Here is a 19,893-nt window from a genome sequence, read left to right on the forward strand (position 1 = left end):
CCAAACACGCACCTCCTAGGCAACCCGAAGTGTGTAATAGACCTGCTTATCCACCAGAGTATAGCGTGTCAGTGTCACGTTTTGCCCCGCCTAGGCGTGAATATTACACGCCTGTGTGAAGGAGAAGTACCAGCCAGGGGCGACAAAACCACTCACTTAGGTTTAGGAAAACATCATGGTTGGGCTTTAAAAGTATTTAAACTAAGTAAAAAACGTACGGAGACAACGTAACATAAGTACGGAAAACATGTCACAAACGCCACTAACGTAACTTATAAAACATCATCGGTTTCCTGGTTGAAAGTCCTGTGTTTGTTCTATGTCACTAGCTCTGAACTCAGCATATTTACGCGGATGCATTTGCATTGCAGTCAGTACAGACTATGTGGCGTACAAATGAGACACCAAAAGCAAGAAGGGCGTTCCTATTGCTATCTTTTGCCTTTGCTTTCATACGCCTTCTCGTGCGCGGGCTGTCCTGTGGTACTTGTGTTCCCATGTTAAACATTCAGTTATCTCTTGGCCAAATTGTCGATTTTTTATATCAAAATCCTTCTCTATCTCTTCCTGCAAAACATAATTTTTTTTGATGACTCATCTAGAACTTGGGGGACGTGTTCATACATTTATCCAATGAACTGTGATTTGGGGCAACTGGCTAACCTCGCCCATCATATGAAATTGTTCTCGACCTTCAGCACATAGATAGTAGCAAGTGGGCAGCCTCCACGTCTGAAAAGTGAAGCCAATGCAGAAGTGCCTTAAACCTGCACTCTCTCTAATAGCCAGCAGGTGTTGAATCTGGAAATCTCAAGCCTTGGGCCAGGAACGGCAGAGATCCCAGCTCAATATTCTTCAGGTTCAATTTTAATGGAGTCAGAAAGTCAACACAGGTTACTCAAATGAATCACATAATGCTGTACAAGTATTTTGCAAAAAGCAGAGTTTTCATCGTGTTTAATATCAACAGACACAAACACAACCAAAACCCGAGCAGGTCCGGACACGTCTGTCCGGACGCAACTGCCCGCGGTCTTTAGATCATAACCTTATATACTTGGAACAAAGAACTCACCTCCTATTTTCCTGTCATCGTAAATTGTAGTATTCCTCAATTCTACTGGTCTCTGTCTTACTAATCAGCATATGACCTCTGCCATACATATGATCTTGGTACCTCCTCTGCCAGATTCCCTGTTTTGGGCCCCCTGCAGCTGCAAGGTTGCTTGGATCAGCATTACATCACTAGAGCTGTGAGTTACAGTGGCCAGTGTGAGTATTACAGCACTGGGATCAATACAGCAGCACTATGATTGTATGCTGTTTCAGTAGTAAAAACAGTGTTATAGGATTAATACTTTTATCATTGTTTATCACATTTTTATATAGTTTAAAAGGGATTGCTTCCTCACAGGGGGCGACTCCTCTGGTTGCAAAAAGAAGACTGATTGTATAGAAGTCTATGAGAAAATGAGCCTACTTCTCTCTTGATTCATTACCTCAGTAAACATTGTAAACTTGAGTTTATGGTCTCGATCGCTAGTTTCAAGTCTTCGTCAATACAGCATGATGTTCATTTAGTAAATGATGGTCACATTTAGAGTCAAATAGACCATAAAGCAGGGTATGCTTTAGGACGTGGCTACCTTGTGATTGACAGGTCGCTACCACGGCGTTGTGCTGTCTGGGAGTTGTCTGTGTTTTTATCTAACAACTTTAACCCTTTCATAGTGTGTTTTCAGTTCATGAAAGTTAATTTTAACATTTTTGGTCGCCTAAACATGTTTCATTCAGCGTGTCACTTCTGGTTCCAAAAAGCCAAGATGGCGACGGCCAAAATGCCAAACTCAAGGCTTCAAAACGGCAGTCCGCAAACCAATGGGTGACATCATGGTGACTACGTCCACTTCTTATATACAGTCTATAGTAGAAGCAAACAGAGCAGTACAAATGTGTACTTTGGCCATTCTATTACCCTCTTGCCCTTATTACTTCCTCCTGCTTCATCCATCCCTTCCTTTTCCTCTCTCTGTATCTCTCCCCCCTTCCTGTCCTATTCCCTCTCTCTCTCTCTCTTTGTTTCCATTATCACCTGCTGTCTCTCTCCCTTTCCCTCTGTTCCAGTTCATAGCCCAGAGCTTTGCTTCCTGGTTAAGGTCACCGTCAGCTTACATTAACCATGGTTCAGTAAATCCATCACCCGAGCTGCGTCCATATATCCCAGCACACAAAACCAAAACAGACATGTTGCTCTCATCAGGTGTGTCCAAAATGCCAACCTTTCAGGTTAGCAGTCACGTATAAATCCTCCTGGATGCCGCTCACATTTCCTCTTTTCCTCTCTCTTTGATGCACTTCTCCTCTTCATCCATCCATCTCTATCTAGCGCTAATCTTGTCAAGCAGAAATAGGCCAACTTTAACAGCTTGTCAGGATGAATGAATGAGGTGAGACAAAATGGTAATTTAGTCTGATTGCAGGCTACAAATCCAGACAGTAAAACTGTGCACAGAAGGCTACCACAAGTGATTACGGCAAGGACTAACCACAACACAACTTATCCTCAGACAACGGTTCATATGAAACAAAGTTATTCCTCGTTTTTCGTGCGCTTTCCTACGAATGTCTAGCAACATGTCAATTTACGCTCGTTACATGCATACAGTCTTTTCAAAATAAACTTCCGTCTTCACAGGAAACAACTTGGTGGTTAGGTTTAGGCAACAAAACTACTTAGATAGGTTTAGGAAAAGATCGTGGAAGTGACGTTACTTAAGCGCAGAAGTTATGTGACTCACACGGGATACTAACATCGGTCTCCTGGGTGAGAGCCTGGTGTTTTTTTGACTCACCTATCCACCCCAACTTCCTCCCTATGCTGCGTTTGGCGCTCTTTATACTTCCTGGTTAACGATTAAAGGACCAGTGTGTAACATTTAGGGGGATTTATTGGCAGAAATTGAATATGATATTAATAAGTATGTTTTCTTTAGTGCATAATCACCTGATAAGGAGGATCGTTGTGTTTTTACGTTACTTTAGAATGAGTCGTTTATATCTACATAGGGAGCGGGTCCTCTCCACGGGGTCCGCCATGTTGCACCGCCATGTTTCTATAGTTGCCCAGAACAAACAAACCAAACTCTGACAACGTTACTCGCAGCCATCGCCACCGCTCTCTCTCTCTTGCTTCACCACTCACTTCCCACGTACACACACACTCTACGCACTGATTCTGCTCCAACTGGCTCTAGAGAGGCCCAGTCACATTTTTGTGTCGGCCACCGTAGCTCTCCAATACCTCCTCACCTCACCACTAGATACTATAATTGATTTTGTGGAATATATACGAATTACAGTGCATTACATTTCGTAGGTATAGCTACGAATGGTGTATGAGAGCAGTCTGCATAACAACATGATATAGCTGTTATGTACTGTAAGTGCTGCAATAAGAGAGACACCCTTCAAAGGCAGGAAAGTAAAAAGGTTCTTAGTTTTGTTAGATGCTTCTCAGGAAATGTGGAGTTCACCTGTTTGTCAAAGTACTCTTCTACTTCTAGAAATATCTCACCACCCACTGCCTTCATTTAATTACTGAAGAGCTATTCATCCCTTTAGCTTGTGTAGACACATGTGCATCAATGTAAGGGCTGAGGTCACTTCACTTTCAAAAATGTCAGTATGCAGATTTCCTCCAGAGTAAGCATGAAAGGAAAAAAAACACCTTTTAGAAATGGTGTTTGTATACAGCCTCTCAACAAATTAGAAAGGAATCTCTGTCATTATGGTGTGGAATGCATCTTTTGATTGACCTTGGCGCTACTGCATATAAAAACAAATACATAGAAAACACACTCTTGCGTGAAAACTGTCAGATAAATTCATCTCTGCATCAACCAGTTGGTGAATTTCAGTGGCGCGAATGTGACGGTTTAGAGCCTGTATGAGAATGTGATTGAACTTTCATGTAAACTGTGTGTTTATACCAGTGTCCTGTGCTCTGGGAGTTGTTTTGTGTTCTGTGTGTGGAGGGAGTGTACACAACAATAAGGCTGTAGGCTAAAGAACTTAATTTATGTATATATTAGCAAGTAACCAGGCATTGAGGTTGTGAAATTGCTCTGTGCTCCTTTATGTCCGTAAACCATGTTTTTGATGTATTATTCAACGGTAATCCGTGTGGGTGCATGAAAAACGCTTCTGCGTGTGCGTGTCGGGATCTATTATTCACCTGTGAATTCAGACAAAGCTTTTCAAAATATGTCTGCACACGCATGCACACGTGTGTCCCTGCATGAATGTGTTTGTGTGAGCGTTGTGTTATTATTCACTGCCCAAGAGCCAGCCCAGACTTTATCAATCGTGGACCGCGGCCACAAGGTCACCGTTAATGAACCAGCAGCTCTGTGCTGCTATTACTGAAATTAAAAACGTGGCGTGATTTACATGGTAATGAAGGTGTTAGCTGGTCTTTGACATGGCTACAAATGGACACAAAACAAATATCAATTAGCCCCTTAAATCCTTTGAAGTGTTTCATATTCTGAAGCAGTTGGGATGGAAGGGAAGGGGTTTTCTTCCACTTTGGCCCGACAAACCTTTGTTGGGAGTAGATAGCAATAATAATGAAGCACTAATGGACAGATGAGTGGATTTGCTGATAGATGTCTAGTGATTTTGTCTTTTTTTGATGATACATGGTGTCCCCATGTCAGAACAAACCGCAGCAAATGTGCCCTCTTGGATGCCCCATGGGTAGATAAAACATGATACATTTCCCTAGGGTGCCCTTCCAGTGGAGAAAACATGATGAAGTGCCCTCTAGGGTGCCCTTTCAGTAGAGAACACATGATAAAGTGCCCTCTAGGGTGCCCTTCAAGTAAAGAAAACATGATAAAGTGCCTTCTAGGGTGCCCTTCCAGTAGCGAAAACATGATAAAGTGCCCTCTACGATGCCCTTCCAGTGGAGAAAACATGATGAAGTGCCCTCTAGGGTGCCCTTCCAGTAGAGAAAACATGATATAGTACCCTTTAGGATGCCCTTCCAGTAGAGAAAACATGATATAGTACCCTCTAGGGTGCCCTTCCAGTAGAGAAAACATGATATAGTACCCTCTAGGGTGCCCTTCCAGTAGAGAAAACATGATAAAGTACCCTCTAGGGTGGCCTTCCAGTAGAGATAACATGATGAAGTGCCCTCTAGGGTGCCCTTCCAGTAGAGAAAACATGATGAAGTGCCCTCTAGGGTGCCCTTCCAGTAGAGAAAACATGATGAAGTGCCCTCTAGGGTGCCCTTCCAGTAGAGAAAACATCATGAAGTGCCCTCTAGGGTGCCCTTCCAGTAGAGAAAACATGATGAAGTGCCCTCTAGGGTGCCCTTCCAGTAGAGAAAACATGATGAAGTGCCCTCTAGGGTGCCCTTCCAGTAGAGAAAACATGATGAAGTGCCCTCTAGGGTGGCCTTCCAGTAGAGAAAACATCATGAAGTGCCCTCTAGGGTGCCCTTCCAGTGGAGAAAACTTAAAATTGAGAAAACACGATGCAGGACCATCTAAGCTGCCCTACATGCTAGAAAACGTTCTCAGTGCTGGTTCCCCAAAGCGTTCAGCTGGTGCTCTTTTTACAGTTTTCGCCCTTGCCCCTCAGAGTTCGCCACTGACTCAGTTTTTGTCAGACTCAATGAGCTTCTTTTTTTTTTTTAAGGATCAAAATCAATGCACCAGAAATGTGAGATATCACCTTTTTTTTATTCTGTGCATTCTTCTCCTTCTTCTTTATCAAAACCGCTACTTCTTTCCAACTCCACGCCCCCGGATTTTGTTCATTTTAAAACTTCAGCCCCAACAGACGCTGGCTTATCAGACTTTACGCAGCTTCCCCTGGAGCCACAAAAGGCTTTATACAATCTTTTTCACTTATTCAGTAGTACTCGCCGTGACCTGCAAACAGACTTTGATTTGTAAAATTGGTGGAGTTCTCTTATAATTAACCGAGTTACCGGAGAATGGGTTGACATGCACCATATAACCTGGTTGACCTTGCAGGTCAGTAATGCATTTTTTTTTCACAAACCCCCAGTCTTATTTTAACTTCAACTTAAACTTAAGTTTAACTTAATTATATTCGTCATATACCTACAGGTACACACATGAAATTTGACCTTTGTATTTCACCCATCTTTAGGAGCAGTGGGCTGCTGTGAAGGGGCCGGGGAGCAACTTGGGGTTCAGTGTCTCGCTCAAGGAACACATGCAGACAGTAGGAACCGGGGATTGAACCGCCAACCTTGTGGTTAAAGGACGACGTCAACCACAACTGTTTCCTAACCCTACCTAAGTGGTTGTGTTGCCTAAACCTAACTTCCTGTCAAAACGGAAGTTTATTTTGAAGGGATACTATGCATGTAACGAGGGTATATTGACACACCGTCCCTGGTCCGTCCAAAAGTAACGCAAGAGGGGTACCCCGTGCGTCGGTCTCTGATGCCAAGGGGCACTGACCAAGCGGCGGTATTTGACGAGTTGAGAGTGAGAATGTGTTGTCGTTATGTACATACATGGCTAAAAAGATCTGCATTCTTCTGGAGAAATCTATCTGGGGAAATCAGGTTTCTCTAACCCCCCTTCCTCTGTTTACAGAAACCAGGATTCGTGATTCATTCATTGACATGCTGTTCAAGAAATCAGCTTACTTGAATGCATGTAAACACACTCACTGAGAGAGATGTGTGTTTTTCTTTCTTTAACAAGATTCGAATCAGACCATCACAGTAAAAGGACGTGGTCTTCAGAGTGAATATTAAAGCCTTGGAAATGCCTTTGCGATGTGTGGGGGTGTCCGAATGTTTGTAGTTTGCTTAAGTGCCCCCTGTGTGTATGCCCACACTTTTCTATAAGAGCCTTTGTTTGTGTGCTCTCTGTCGAGTGTTATCTCCAGCTTCCTTTGAGTTTGCCCTACAGTCTTTGACAATAGCCTGACTCAGCTTTGATCACTTTCTTCTCCTCGCCCTGCTCTCTGCCATCCTCTCTTCCCTTTATTTCTTTGCTGTCTTTCTCCTCTCTCTGTCTCCCTCTACATCCTGCCTCCTTTCTCTTCCTCCCTCCCTCCCTCACTTTTTGCTTCATCTCTATCAGCCCCTCCCGAACCTTTTTTTGCTTCCTCGCTTTTCTTTGACTCCCCTTTTTGAACTCATTCTCCCCCGGTGGATGAGAGAGAGCGAGAGAGAGAGAGAGAGTTGGAGAGAGACATCCGTCTAGAAATCAAAAGTGCAGGGCGCTGCGTCTCCACATGAATTCCTACACACCTTGTAATTGCAGTCAGCGAGCCCTCCGACAACTCACTTAATTGCCTGCCATCCAATTTATGGAGAGATTGTGTAAGGGGGGTGGGAGGTGGGGGGGGGGGGGGGGCGATGGGAGTCTGAGCAAAAGGAAAAAAAAGAGATGATAAAAGGAGTAAGGAGGGCAAGGGGAGGTGGAGAAGTCCAAAAAGATGTGGTTGCTAAGCGCTGAGAAGATGAGCGGTGGGTTCGTTGTGTTCTGTTGCAGATTAACAGAATCATACTTTATAAAAGTGAGGATTTTTATGGCGTGATGCACAGTTATTAGATTTTCCCAACACTCAGAAAGGAGAACGTCAAAATGGACCTGCAATTAGACCCATTAGTGACTTGAGGTAATGATTCTAGGTGGGAGGATCGCAGAGAAGCTGCCATTGTTCGCACAGACGTTCTGCTACAGAGTAATTGATATAAGTGCTCTATTTAAAGCTCCATTTAGCTATATGCAGTATGCTGTTACTTCATATAAAAGTGTGTGTTTTTTGCTGCTGCAACACTTAGAGATAATGTACCAGAGTGTATCTGGCTTTTGACTACCAGGTCTTGTATCACATCTGCAGGTAATTCTACCTACAAGGGTTTAAAATAGCAGAGGCCAGAGAGGGGGATGCAGAGAGAAAGACCTTTTACTGGTGTTGTTGTAGCAGCTGCTAGAAAGGAAGAAAAAGATAAAAAATAAATAAATAAACAGCAACAGAGATCACAAGCCAGTGCTGAACTCATAGATCAATCCACCCAGAGGATGTAGCCCAGACACGCAGGGCAAAGGTGGGAGAAACCCGTTATTTTACTGTATGCTCCCACTGAACCCAATGTTATTTCCAGATAGCTGGCGAAGCAAATCAAAATGCATCCTGCGTTGTTAACTTTGACAGATTTTGCATTCCTCTGATGTCAACAGTCTGGAGAAGTGATAACTTTGCAATGCTAACAAGCATAAAGACAGCAGAGACAACAGTAACAAAAGCCTGAGTGATCCAGATGCTCCGGCGGGGATTATTAGATCTCTGAAGGAACCTGAAGTTGGTAATTATTCTTTTTCGGAAGCTCCTATTTGCCTCATCACTTACATATTGTGCCAACACACACACACATACTGCAAGTTGAATATTTCCACCCACAGAAACAGAACAAATACTTACAGTAATTTAAAACCTATTTATATTAGAGAAACACCATTATTATTATTATTATTATTATTATTATTATTATTATTATTATTATTATTATTATTATTAATAAGCCTTTAATATTATAATATGAAGTGTCTCTGTTTTTTCCCGTTTTATTTTTATGTTAATCAGTGTTATGTAATGTAATGTAAATACATAAATAAATAAAAGTGGAAATTAAACAGAACAGTAAACAAATAATGGAATTAATACAAAGGTAAATAAAAACAAAAAAACTAATTTAGACAGAAATATCAATTTTTTCCCATATTGTCAATGAAGTAATGACTGCATTTATTTTTAATATTATTCTTGCTACTTTTAATAGTATATTTATATATTTATTTATTTATTGAGTCATTTATTTATTAATTTTTATTTATTTATTTATTTATCTATCGATTTATTTATTTATTTCATTTACAGTATTTATTTTTCATTATTTTATTTTTTATTTTGGTAGGTTGCGTCCTCCATACATTACTGCGTTACTTGAACACAATTATTTTTTTTGTGCCAGGTAGGCTTAGGTTACGGTGACGTGAACGCGCGGGCAGGACGGTATGCATCTTCACATCGCGTCAAGTTGAATTTTAGTGAAGGTAATACAGTAATATAACGAGTAACATAACTTATTACTTTTGATACCAAGTAATGAGTAAAGTAAAACTATTACTTTTTAAAGGAGTAATAAGTAAAAAAGTAACTTATTACATTTTCTGTGTAACTTGCCCAACAATGCTGTTGAAGCTGTTTACCATCAATGTAACAGTGTAAGGTGAATGAGAACAGTTTAATGAGACAAAATAGAAGCTAAGAGCAGAAGACAGGTGCGTAAGACATATATCATTACCAACCGTAGATTTATTTAGTGGGTGGTGGGGCAAAAAGAAGAAATCCTAATCTTAAAAACTCTAATGATAATCCACTAGCAACTTCCTTAATGTTGTTTTACATTTTAGCCTGTTATATAAACCCGCCTACGCTCTGCTCCCTCCAGTGTATTCCTTGTATGTCGGTACCCTTGAACATCTCACAGAGGGTCCAATTTCAGGAGGATGACAGCTAACCAGACTGAAAAATAATGTTAATCAGTGCAACAAACTCTGCTCCTTCATTTCATTTCATTAATCAATGGAGACATGTGCGCTGCATGTGATCCAACATAGCTTTGTGTTTTTTTGTCTCGTGGTGAGGAAAGCTAACACGGTGGAAATGCACTTATAAAATATGAAACATCTATTGTACAGCATAACAAAGAGATTTTAATTAGGTTGTTTGGTTATCAGCAGGACTCTCCAGAGCTGCAATGGATGCTTGTTACACCCCAGGTTTCTCTTACTTTGAGAGGGTGATGTCAGATTTTTTAAATGAAATTAGTCTGCATCAGACTGTCTGAGTCTGTCTCCGTTGCTTTTGCCGCATCTTGTCCTTTTATTTATTTGTACAGTAATGCTAAGCACTGCACAGCTGCATCTCTCGGTTTTGTGGTAATGCACTTAGACCATGGATACGAATTATGGCTGTCAACGCATAACGCGATATATGATATATTTTTAGGTTGTAGTGGGCTCAGTTTTAAAGCTAGATTGAAGACACTGGTATCGTATGAAACTAGAAAAACTAACCATACTAGCTTGTCGGGAAGGAGGTTAAATAACGCTCCAAACTTCCACTAAATTTTGGCAAGGAAATCCTGTCATGGTGATTTTCAAAGGGGTCCCTTGACCTCTTACCTCCACATATGTGAATGTAAATGGGTTCTATGGGTACCCACGAGTCTCCCCTTTACAGACATGCCCACTTTATAATAATCACAGGCAGTTTGGGGCAAGTCATAGTCAAGTCAGCACACTGACACACAGACAGCTGTTGTTGCCTGTTGGGCTGCAGTTTGCCATGTTATGATTTCAGCATATTGTTTTATGCTAAATGCAGTACCTGTGAGGGTTTCTGGACAATATTTGTCATTGTTTTGTGTTGTTAATTGATTTACAATAATAAATATATGCATACATTTGCATAAAGCAGCAGATTTGCCCACTCCCATGTTGATAAGAGTATTAAATACTTGACAAATCTCCCTTTAAGGTACATTTTGATTGACACCCCGAGTAAGAATACTAGCTTTTATTCAAGACTTCACAGTAAACATATGCTATGTAACTACAGCCATGTGTGCAAAAGGCACACATGAGAACAGAAACTAAACTGCATGTATTCACACATGTACATGTACAGTTTAGTCCTATGCCCACATTAGAGGCGTAGAAACAAATACACCCTAAACTGACAACAAACATGCTCACCCACACACTGCAGTGAACCTTCCTTATGATGTAAGTTCATCACCAGAGGGAGAAAAAACAATAACCTCCTAACAAACCCGAATGTTGTTCCTGAAGATGAAGTGGCCAATCCCTGCAGTCCACAAAATGAGTCTCCCCTCTGGGCGCTTTGATTAATATTCATGAGAACATCGCCGGTGTGTGTTTACTCCGGCGAGCAGTCGGTGGGAGGGTGCTACGGTATCAGATGGCAGCAAGATGTGGAGGTGGTCACAACGGAGGGTTTGTGGAAGTTGTTGTTTGTGTTTCTTCCTCTGGGTAGTGTGAGACGAGGGACCAGAGACAGATGCAGAGGCGGTTGCCGTGGGGACAGGTGACATATGGTTTAGCTAGAGATTCAGAGCCCAGAGGTCAGAGGTCACAGATATAAGATGTAAACATGTGGGTGAGTGTGTGTTCCCGGGAATTGGGCATGTTGTGGCTTATAATTTTATAATTTTTTTTCCTACTTGCCACTTTATTATACCTCCACGCCGGCGACAGCCGTGGCCGGAGGCATTATGTTTTCGGGTTGTCCGTTCCTTTGTACGTCCGATCCATTCTTGCGAACACAATATCTCAGGAACGCCTGGAGGGAATTTCTTCAAATTTGGCACAAACGTCCACTTGGACTCAAGGACAAACTAGGTTTTGGTGGTCAAAGTTTAAAGGTCAAGGTCACTCTAACCTCACAAAACATGTTTTTGGCCGTAACTCAAGAATTCCTCTGCTAATTATGACAAATTCACACAAATGTCTAACAGGATAAAATGATGCAGTGATGACATTTTGGACCGACATGGATGTAAACTACAACTTGACTTGGCGGAGGCATACAACTGCAAGGCGGTAATTGTAGTTACTTGCATTCTCTCCCTGGATTTGGCCTTGACAACCTTGTCTACTTCTTGTCCATATGGCATCATAAGACACAACACTACAGGACGTATAACAGCAGGGACACCAGAACAACAACAGAAGGGAAGCCTCTGAAAGACAACAACTCATGCAATTACACCACTACAACTGACGCATCCAAAGATTCCCATAGCGTTTTGTGTTACTCATTAGGATTTGGTTGCAACAGCTATTCATAGTTTGTGAGTAAAGTCCGTTCTAAGTTCTTAACCAGCTAGTTTCAAAATAGTGATTTACTAAATTGGGTTACACTAATAAAACATAAGGAATATCTTAGCTACTAAAGACTTTTTAAAAGACAACATTTAAACTGTCTTTAAGAAGTGAGTGCTACATTACTACCTCACTGCCCTAAATGTGTGGTTCATAGTTGTGTTTCATCATTTCTAAGAATCACAATCATTAAACTTGAGATGTACCAAACGTTAGACTGCAGAGATTTAAATATATGCTTTTTTAAAGATTTATGATTTGACTGTACAAGTAAATTTTTTTTTGTGGGTGCCTCCGAAGCACGCTCACCAAGTTTAGTTCACCCAACTTTGCTTTTAACTGCTACAACGTTGGGAGGAAGGGAGCAGGAGAGAGCAAGCAGAGCATGAATGGAGGCAGCTGGAGGGACGGATAGAAAGGAAGGTGGATGGGGAAGAGGGAAAGGTGGGGGAGGGATCAGTGGAGGAGGTAGAGTTTGAACAGTAAAGATTATGGTGGATCAAAGAATACTGTTCTAAGCTACACAAAGAATCACACCAGTGGGACAAAGACGGAGACTTAGAAATACCTTCAAAATCTCTACGCTGGGGAAACAAGTTCCAATGATTTATTCAGCAGAACATATATTAAATCACAGCAGAGGGAGGGCATTGTAGAAAATAAACTTCCTTGCTAAGAGTTAAAGTGTGTGTGTGTGTGCGCTTTGGCAGGGAACAGGTGGGATGTTACTACAGAGGTTTCTATGCAGATGCTACCAGCTGCAGCGCGGGGATAGAAGCCCTTATCCCCAGAAACCACTGGAGAGAGAAAAAGCTTTAACGGATGGAGGGTAAAAATAATAATGGCACTGCAACAGAGACCGATCCAAGCTGCCAATATCAGCTTGTATTGGAGGGAAACCTAAAACCAAACTGACGTGGCTGCCAACACTGCCTTGCGTCCCACGAGTCAACAGCACCTTAGCTCCACAATCAAGTTGGAAAGGTTTTTCGATTAGTTTAGTCAATGCTTTAATTAAGTGTGTTGTTCAGAAATGTGAAGCTGTACAGTTTCTTCATCCATCGATCCACCACTTTAGTCCAAACTGAAATATCTCTACCAACGTTGGACTCAGTGTTGTGTGTTTCTGCTCATTCTCTGTCCTAACTTGACCCGCCAGATGGTTTGTTACTCAGAACCATCTGAGAAGCCGTCATTGGAAACTGTTTGAAAAAGGGCAGGCCCTTTCAAAAGATACTTGGCAGGTGATTGGATGAACCATCTGTCAATCAAACTCTCTCGGGAGAAGAGCGAAAACGTCTTTTCCATCGAGAAAAGCCTTCAGTGTCATTCTTTGCTCTTCTTTCAATGAAGAAATACTCTCCAGTTCTCAGATAACTGACACTATTACAGCATATGCTAACCTCTTCAGAAGCTGCCATTGATGTTTAAAGGCCCCGACACACCAAGGCCACAGTTGGCCGTCGGACAGTTTGGGGCCGTTGGTGAGCTTACGTCGACCTAGTTTTATGGCTCTAGTCTGCCCGTGTTGGAGGTTTTTTGGCTGATTCAGCATGTTGAATCGGCCTTGGTGCCCGTCAGTGAGAGAAATTGCTCTGATTGGCTGTTTAGTTTAGGAGAAGAGAAACGGACGTGAGGAAAGCAAGCCAACGAGTAAAGTCAAGAGGAAAAACACAGAAGGCTTTTCTCATTTTTTATCTTCATCTCATCTGATCATTCCAATAAACGGATATTTTCACCATCTGGAATGAAGCTGAGTGGTGAGTGAGAGTGGTGTGAAAATGGTTGACAAACGCTGCTTTGTTTCATGTAGGTATCATAACAACGGCTTGTATATCTGCCGTCCTCGGTCTTCCGGTTTCCCTTTTTGAATGATGAATACAGACTACCGCCGCCTGCTGGTGTGGAGAGTTATTTCCTCTCATGCAGGCGCAGAACGTACGTGCTAACTGGCCGCCGGCTGTAGTCTTGGTGGTATGTTCAAATGCAACTTGTCGACCAAAACAAAGGTGACGTGAGGCGACGCAACAGGTGGCCTTCGTCGCTGCTATTTCTCTGATGTCGGGTCGGTGTGTCTCCAGCTTTACAGTCACCTCTCCATGTCGTCTCACACACACTTAAGCCACGCCCGCAGCTGCCAGTAACCAAGCGGTAACCTCCAGTGCTGAGAAATGAAGCAGAAAATTGCAGTTCTTTGAATGGCCTCTTGAGGCTGAGAAAAGGGAAACAGAACACAGATGGACCCGCCCTTTAAAGAAATACAAACAAGCCAGAGTGTTTTTTCCCCAATATACCAGAAAGAGAAAGTGGAGCCAGACCTTTCTTTAGCACCGATAGAGCGCTGTGCAGACAGGTCCGACTGTGCGAGACTGAGGCCAAGCTAAGATTGTGGTCTTGGTTAGATATTGAAAAAGTCTACGCTGACCTGAAGCACAATATATATAATGCATGATGCAGGATGTGGGCCCATGTTTCTGGTGTCAAAACCCACACATTTTGTTGAGTCTGAAAATCTCAGGCCTTGGGCCTAGACGGCTGAGATCACAGCTCAATGTTATTCAATGTTCAATCCTAATAGTGTCAGAAAGTCAACACAGGTTACTCAAAAGAATCACTTGATGCTGTACAAGTATGTTGCAAGAAAAATAGAGTTTTATTGTGTTTTAAAAATCAGAAGACAAAACACAATCAAACCCGAGCCGATCCGGAACACGACTGTCCGGACGCAACTGCCCGCGGTCTTTAGATCATAACCTTATATACTTGGAACAAAGAACTCACCTCCTACTTTCCTGTCATCATAAATCGTAGTATTCCTCAATTCTACTGGTCTCTGTCTTACTAATCAGCATATGACCTGCCATACATATGATCTTGGTACCTCCTCTACCATACATATGATCTTGGTACCTCCTCTGCCAGATTCCCTGTTTTGGGCCCCCTGCAGCTGCAAGGTTGCTTGGATCAGCATTACATCACTAGAGCTGTGAGTTACAGTGGCCAGTGTGAGTATTACAGCACTGGGATCAATACAGCAGCACTATGATTGTATGCTGTTTCAGTAGTAAAAACAGTGTTATAGGATTAATACTTTTATCATTGTTTATCACATTCTTATATAGTTTAAAAGGGATTGCTTCCTCAATTTCTCCTTATCACTTACAAAATATCACACTTTCTGGAGTGGTAAAAAGACCAGTGAACTTCAGGCAGCAATTACATCCGTCCATACAGAAGTGAACCGCCCACACACACATCCTGTATCGCTCTTACACACACACATAAACATTTAGTCTCACAGAAATATATTCACATAAAGTGTAGACCATTCACTGAACAATCTCAATCTGTCTTTGGCCTTTCTCACAGCATCAGGAATGCATGAGTGAAGGGCGGTCATAAATATCTAAGATAGCCCATTCACATTCTCAGTCGATAGACTCTCCAGTCATTCAGGCCGATGGTAATCAAACTAAGAAGTCAGCGCTTTGACAATATCGGCGTGACCTCAGACCCGCCTCTCACAGCCACGGGCATCAAATCATACTTCTTTCGTTAGCTGCACCGCTGCGTACAGCCTTGACAACTTGGCTGTCTCTCCACGAAAAAGAAAAGAAAAATGTATGAGACAGGCTCTTTTATGTTTTAAATCACTGACATCAGGCTACAAGAACAAAGAGGGGTTTCCAGTGGGAGTCTTTAATCTTGTTAGTTTTGATTCAACCACTGTAACTTTTATTTATTCAGGCTGGTCCTTCGGAGGTCAAGCATTTCTATTCCAGCTAAGGTCTGGCTGGAGACTTGTGTTACCTATAGCATGTTAAACCCGAGATAGAGAATTCATTAAAAAGCATTTTATTATTAACTGTAGCAAGCTAATATTTGTTATAATACGGTATAACCTATTCAAATTTAAAATCATGTGAAATATTGGACTTTATATCTCTACATCCGGTGAGTCAGACTAGCCTTAACCAGGTACTTGAGTTGCCTAAATATAACCATAAAACCATTAATCATGCTTGTTACCAGGAGCAGAAATTGCAGTGAATAGCTGAAACTATTTATCTATTAGTCGATCAACAGAATTTGCAACCATTTTGATAAATTATTAATTATTTAGGTAAGAATTACTACAACTTTTGGGACATTTCCAACTCGATATCATGGGAACGCATATAAATAGCACAACATTTTAGGCTTTTCACGCGTCATTAATACGCCACGTCATTTAACGCATCATTAGCGTGAAAAGGTTGCGGTTATGTTTAAGCAACAAAACTACTGTAATGGCCGTAGTTAGGCTTAAGCACCAAAACCACTGCGTTAGGTTCAGGAAAAACATCATGGTTGGGCTTAAAAGAAGTACATAAACGAAGTAAAATATGTGCGTAAACAACGTGACAAAAGTACGGAAAACACATCACAAACATTACTAACGTAACTCCCAAATAACTCAACAACACTTTGGGACACATCCTGGTTGACAGTCCTGTGTTTGTTGGACCCATCCACCATAAGCAGTCTGTCACTTTTGATTTTACGTCACCAGCTCTGAGTGTACCAGCGTACAGACTACATGGCGTACACATGACACACAAAAAGCAACAAAAGCATTGTTATTGCACGCAAAATGACTTACAAATTACTGTCTTTCATGCACTATTTGGTGAGACCGGGCTAGAAGAAAAGAAAAAGATAGAAGAAAATTGATAATTTCATGAAACCACACTTGATAATAATGCTGGAGGAGGAGGTGAAAGGAGTTAACTTGGTATTGCAGGAACATGAAGGAGCAGAACAAATGGGTGCGTGAACAGTTTGCAGATGCATTTACTCTAAGCATGTCCTCATTATAGACACACTGTGTAAACAGCATGATATAGACTCCATCGTGAATCCTATAACACATATTTGCTATTGCAAATTGGTTGTATATCAGTGTCATTTTGGTTTACGTGTGTACATACATTAGTCATGTGTATCTATAGGGGGTAGACAGTTTGTCCTGGGGCGTCATTCTTGTGTAAACGTGTGTGTGTGTGTGTGTGTGTTGGGCTGATGTGTGCAAATTGGATAATATGTGTGTGTTTGAACGAGGGACCCCAGTTTGTGCTACATTCACTTTTACCAGCTGCTGCCAACCATAACTCATTGTCACGTCGCATGCCTTTGAAAATAGCTTGAGAAAACAGAGGAGGGAAACACGCACCCCTGTTATTTTGTCACTGTCAGTTGTTGGGTGCTGTGACAAGGATAGGTTGGGTGCGTTGAGGAGGAGGAGGGGGAGGGTGGGTGGTTGGACCTTGAATCCGAGCGAGTGGGAGCCGCGGACCCAGCCGAGCATCGGGAATGGCAAGGCAGGCGAAAATAAACAGCGGGTCTGAAGAATCAATTCAGCGTGCCTGTCAGAGGACTGTCAAACTCCCCTCCATGATGGACAGTCTGGATGTTCACAGTCTATTTGCCGCCAGGCTGTGGAGCGGTGAGTAAGTGAACCGTGCCGGGCCGAGCACAGACAATATGAAGAGGGAGTGCAGAGCAATATCTGCTGTTGCCATGCTAGATCAGCATAAACGTCAAGGCCACTGTGGCGTGGCCTGAGGGGTCTTCTGGGGCCAATACAAGTGTGTGTGTGTGTGTTCTGGGTGTCAATATGTGTGCTTGATACATATTTATCAATACGTGTAAACTGTTAATATAAATCAAGCTTGAAATCTTAATTAAGTCAATCCATTTACCTAAGGTTTGATTTGTTTTCAGGGTACATAATTCAGTGAACATTCAAGATAGTGACACTAAAGTAAGTAATTAACAGCCGGTTTCTGTTCCCAGAACTATGCAGAACAGCCCCCCCCAAAAGAAACAAACAGTATCGCCTGTAATTATTCGTACTTATCACCCATGTGGTCGCCGTGCTGTGCCACCCACAATAACACGTCTTTTAAAAACTGTGTCTGCAGTTTCACAATGGAAATCATCCAAGAGCTGCTGGTGCCAGACGAAAACATTCCTCAAGTTCTGTATTTATCCCTCCAGCTTGTCATCATTGCTCAGTGGTGAGTGGAATTCAATTTAGACAGAATAGTTACCTGGTGTGTCTTCTTGGTTTTGTTCACTTTGCTTCCAAAATAAAAAAGGCTTTGAAACTGTCAGTGCATGCCAGTATCCTGACGTCTACATCTATTATCAATAATTACTGCAGGATTTGTAAGGTGATAGCACCTGCTTGTATCTATAATCATGCAGATTGCATAATCGATTAACAACAATTATTGTTTTTTGTTAAAAGCATCTGCATGCATGCAGTACATTTTTGATTACAATTTCCTTGCTACCATACTTGCCAACCTTGAGACCTTAAAAAATAGGGAGGATTTCAAAACCAAAAGTCTCCCAGAAGAGTTTGAGTTTCAGAGACTTTGTTTCCTGAATTCTGTGACTTTTAACTAATTAAAATAGCAAAATAATATGTACACTGCAACAGCATTTTTATGTTAAGTAGACCTACTTTTACTTTTACTTTTAATTCCAATGATTACGAAAAGTTATTCCTCATTTTTTGTGCGTTTTCCTACAAATGTCCAGCAACACGTGACGCACGTGTCAATTTCCGCTCCAGTCTTTTCAAAATAAACTTCCGGCTCCACAGGAAATTATCTTGGTTAGGTTTAGGCAACAAAACTACTTAGTTGGGTTTAGGAGAACATCGTGGTTTGGGTTAAAATAACTCAGAAATGGCGTAACTGAATCACAAAATAAATCAACGTTGACATCTGGTTTCACACGGGCTGCGAACATCTGTCACCTAGGGGACAATCTGGTGTTTTTTGATCCTTCCATTCACCCCAACCTCTTCACCACGCGGCGTTTGTTGATCTTTATACTTCCTGGTTCACGATTACGTAGATTAAACACACATTGATTATGTGGGATTTATACGAATGACAGTGCATTACTTTACAAAGGTATAGCTACGAACGGTGTATGAGATCAGCGTGAGTGGTGAGGTTGTTGGTAGGTTTGATTTCAGATGGGTTCATATTCAAAAAATTTAACGACAGTGATTGCAATCCATAAACTTGCAGCTGTGTGCAACACGTCACAACTTCTGATGTCTGGGGGCAGAAAGAAAATGAGGTCGATTGTCCTCTCCGTCCCCCGCTGACCCTCCTCCCTGTTTGTATCACAGCGGCCTCTCTGTGCCGGAGCGTTCATGCTCCATTGCTCTGGTCTGAGTGCTCGGCTTGCCTTGGGGTGTCTGGGTCCTGCAGCACGAGGCAGTAAATCCTCCCGAGCCCTGATGGCTATTGATTAGGTATTCACATCCTGCCTCCTGCACAGAAGAAAACAGCTCCGGCCTCCTCTCTCTCTCTCTCTCTCTCTCTCTCTCTTCCTCCCTCATCATCCTCTTCTCCTTATTCTCAGCTGCACTTCTACCAGCAGGCTCTCACACAGATATGACAGCATACAGTATATTATGCAGGATACAGGCACAGCTCCTTACTTTTTTCTCAGCATCCCCCTTCAGCTCAACAAATATCTCGCCAGCGCCTTTGTTTATCTGGCACTCTCCTCCCTTCTCTCTCTCTTTCTGACGCCGCGTCTCTTTCGCTTCCTGTCATTCTCTCTTTGCCTCTCTGCCTCATTTCATCCCTCCTTCTCCAACCCGTCACTCTCGTCCGGTCTCTCCGGGACGTAACAAGCGCTGTGGCTGTAATTACCACCTGCTGAGGGAGCGTGAGAGGCATGCTCTGGTCGCGTGTCATCCCTGATCATGATAATGTATTCAGATGAAATACAAATCCAGTGTTTCCCCCCTCGGTGGAAGGCCTAAACTTAGCTGACCAGGCTTTCACCTCAACCGCTCGGTGACACCAGTTGCAAAGTGCTGAGTGAGCAGAACAGGCAACCCTCAGTG

The 19,893-nt window shown here is 42.3% G+C and overlaps 1 long non-coding RNA gene across 1 annotated transcript in view; it reads right to left on the reverse strand.

The window, feature by feature from the left end:
- The window catches only part of LOC141756152 (uncharacterized), a 46,880-nt gene extending 27,240 nt beyond the window's left edge, over positions 1-19,640 (reverse strand). The window contains exons 1-2 of the long non-coding RNA XR_012591410.1: positions 19,480-19,640; positions 16,615-16,652 (exon numbers count right to left, since the gene is read on the reverse strand). This is a non-coding gene — a long non-coding RNA (uncharacterized LOC141756152). The remainder of the gene's footprint in view (positions 1-16,614; positions 16,653-19,479) is intronic.
- Between the last annotated feature and the right edge of the window lie 253 nt (positions 19,641-19,893).

This window comes from Sebastes fasciatus, chromosome 18 (assembly GCF_043250625.1).
Source record: "Sebastes fasciatus isolate fSebFas1 chromosome 18, fSebFas1.pri, whole genome shotgun sequence".
Classification (NCBI taxonomy): Eukaryota; Metazoa; Chordata; class Actinopteri; order Perciformes; family Sebastidae; genus Sebastes; species Sebastes fasciatus.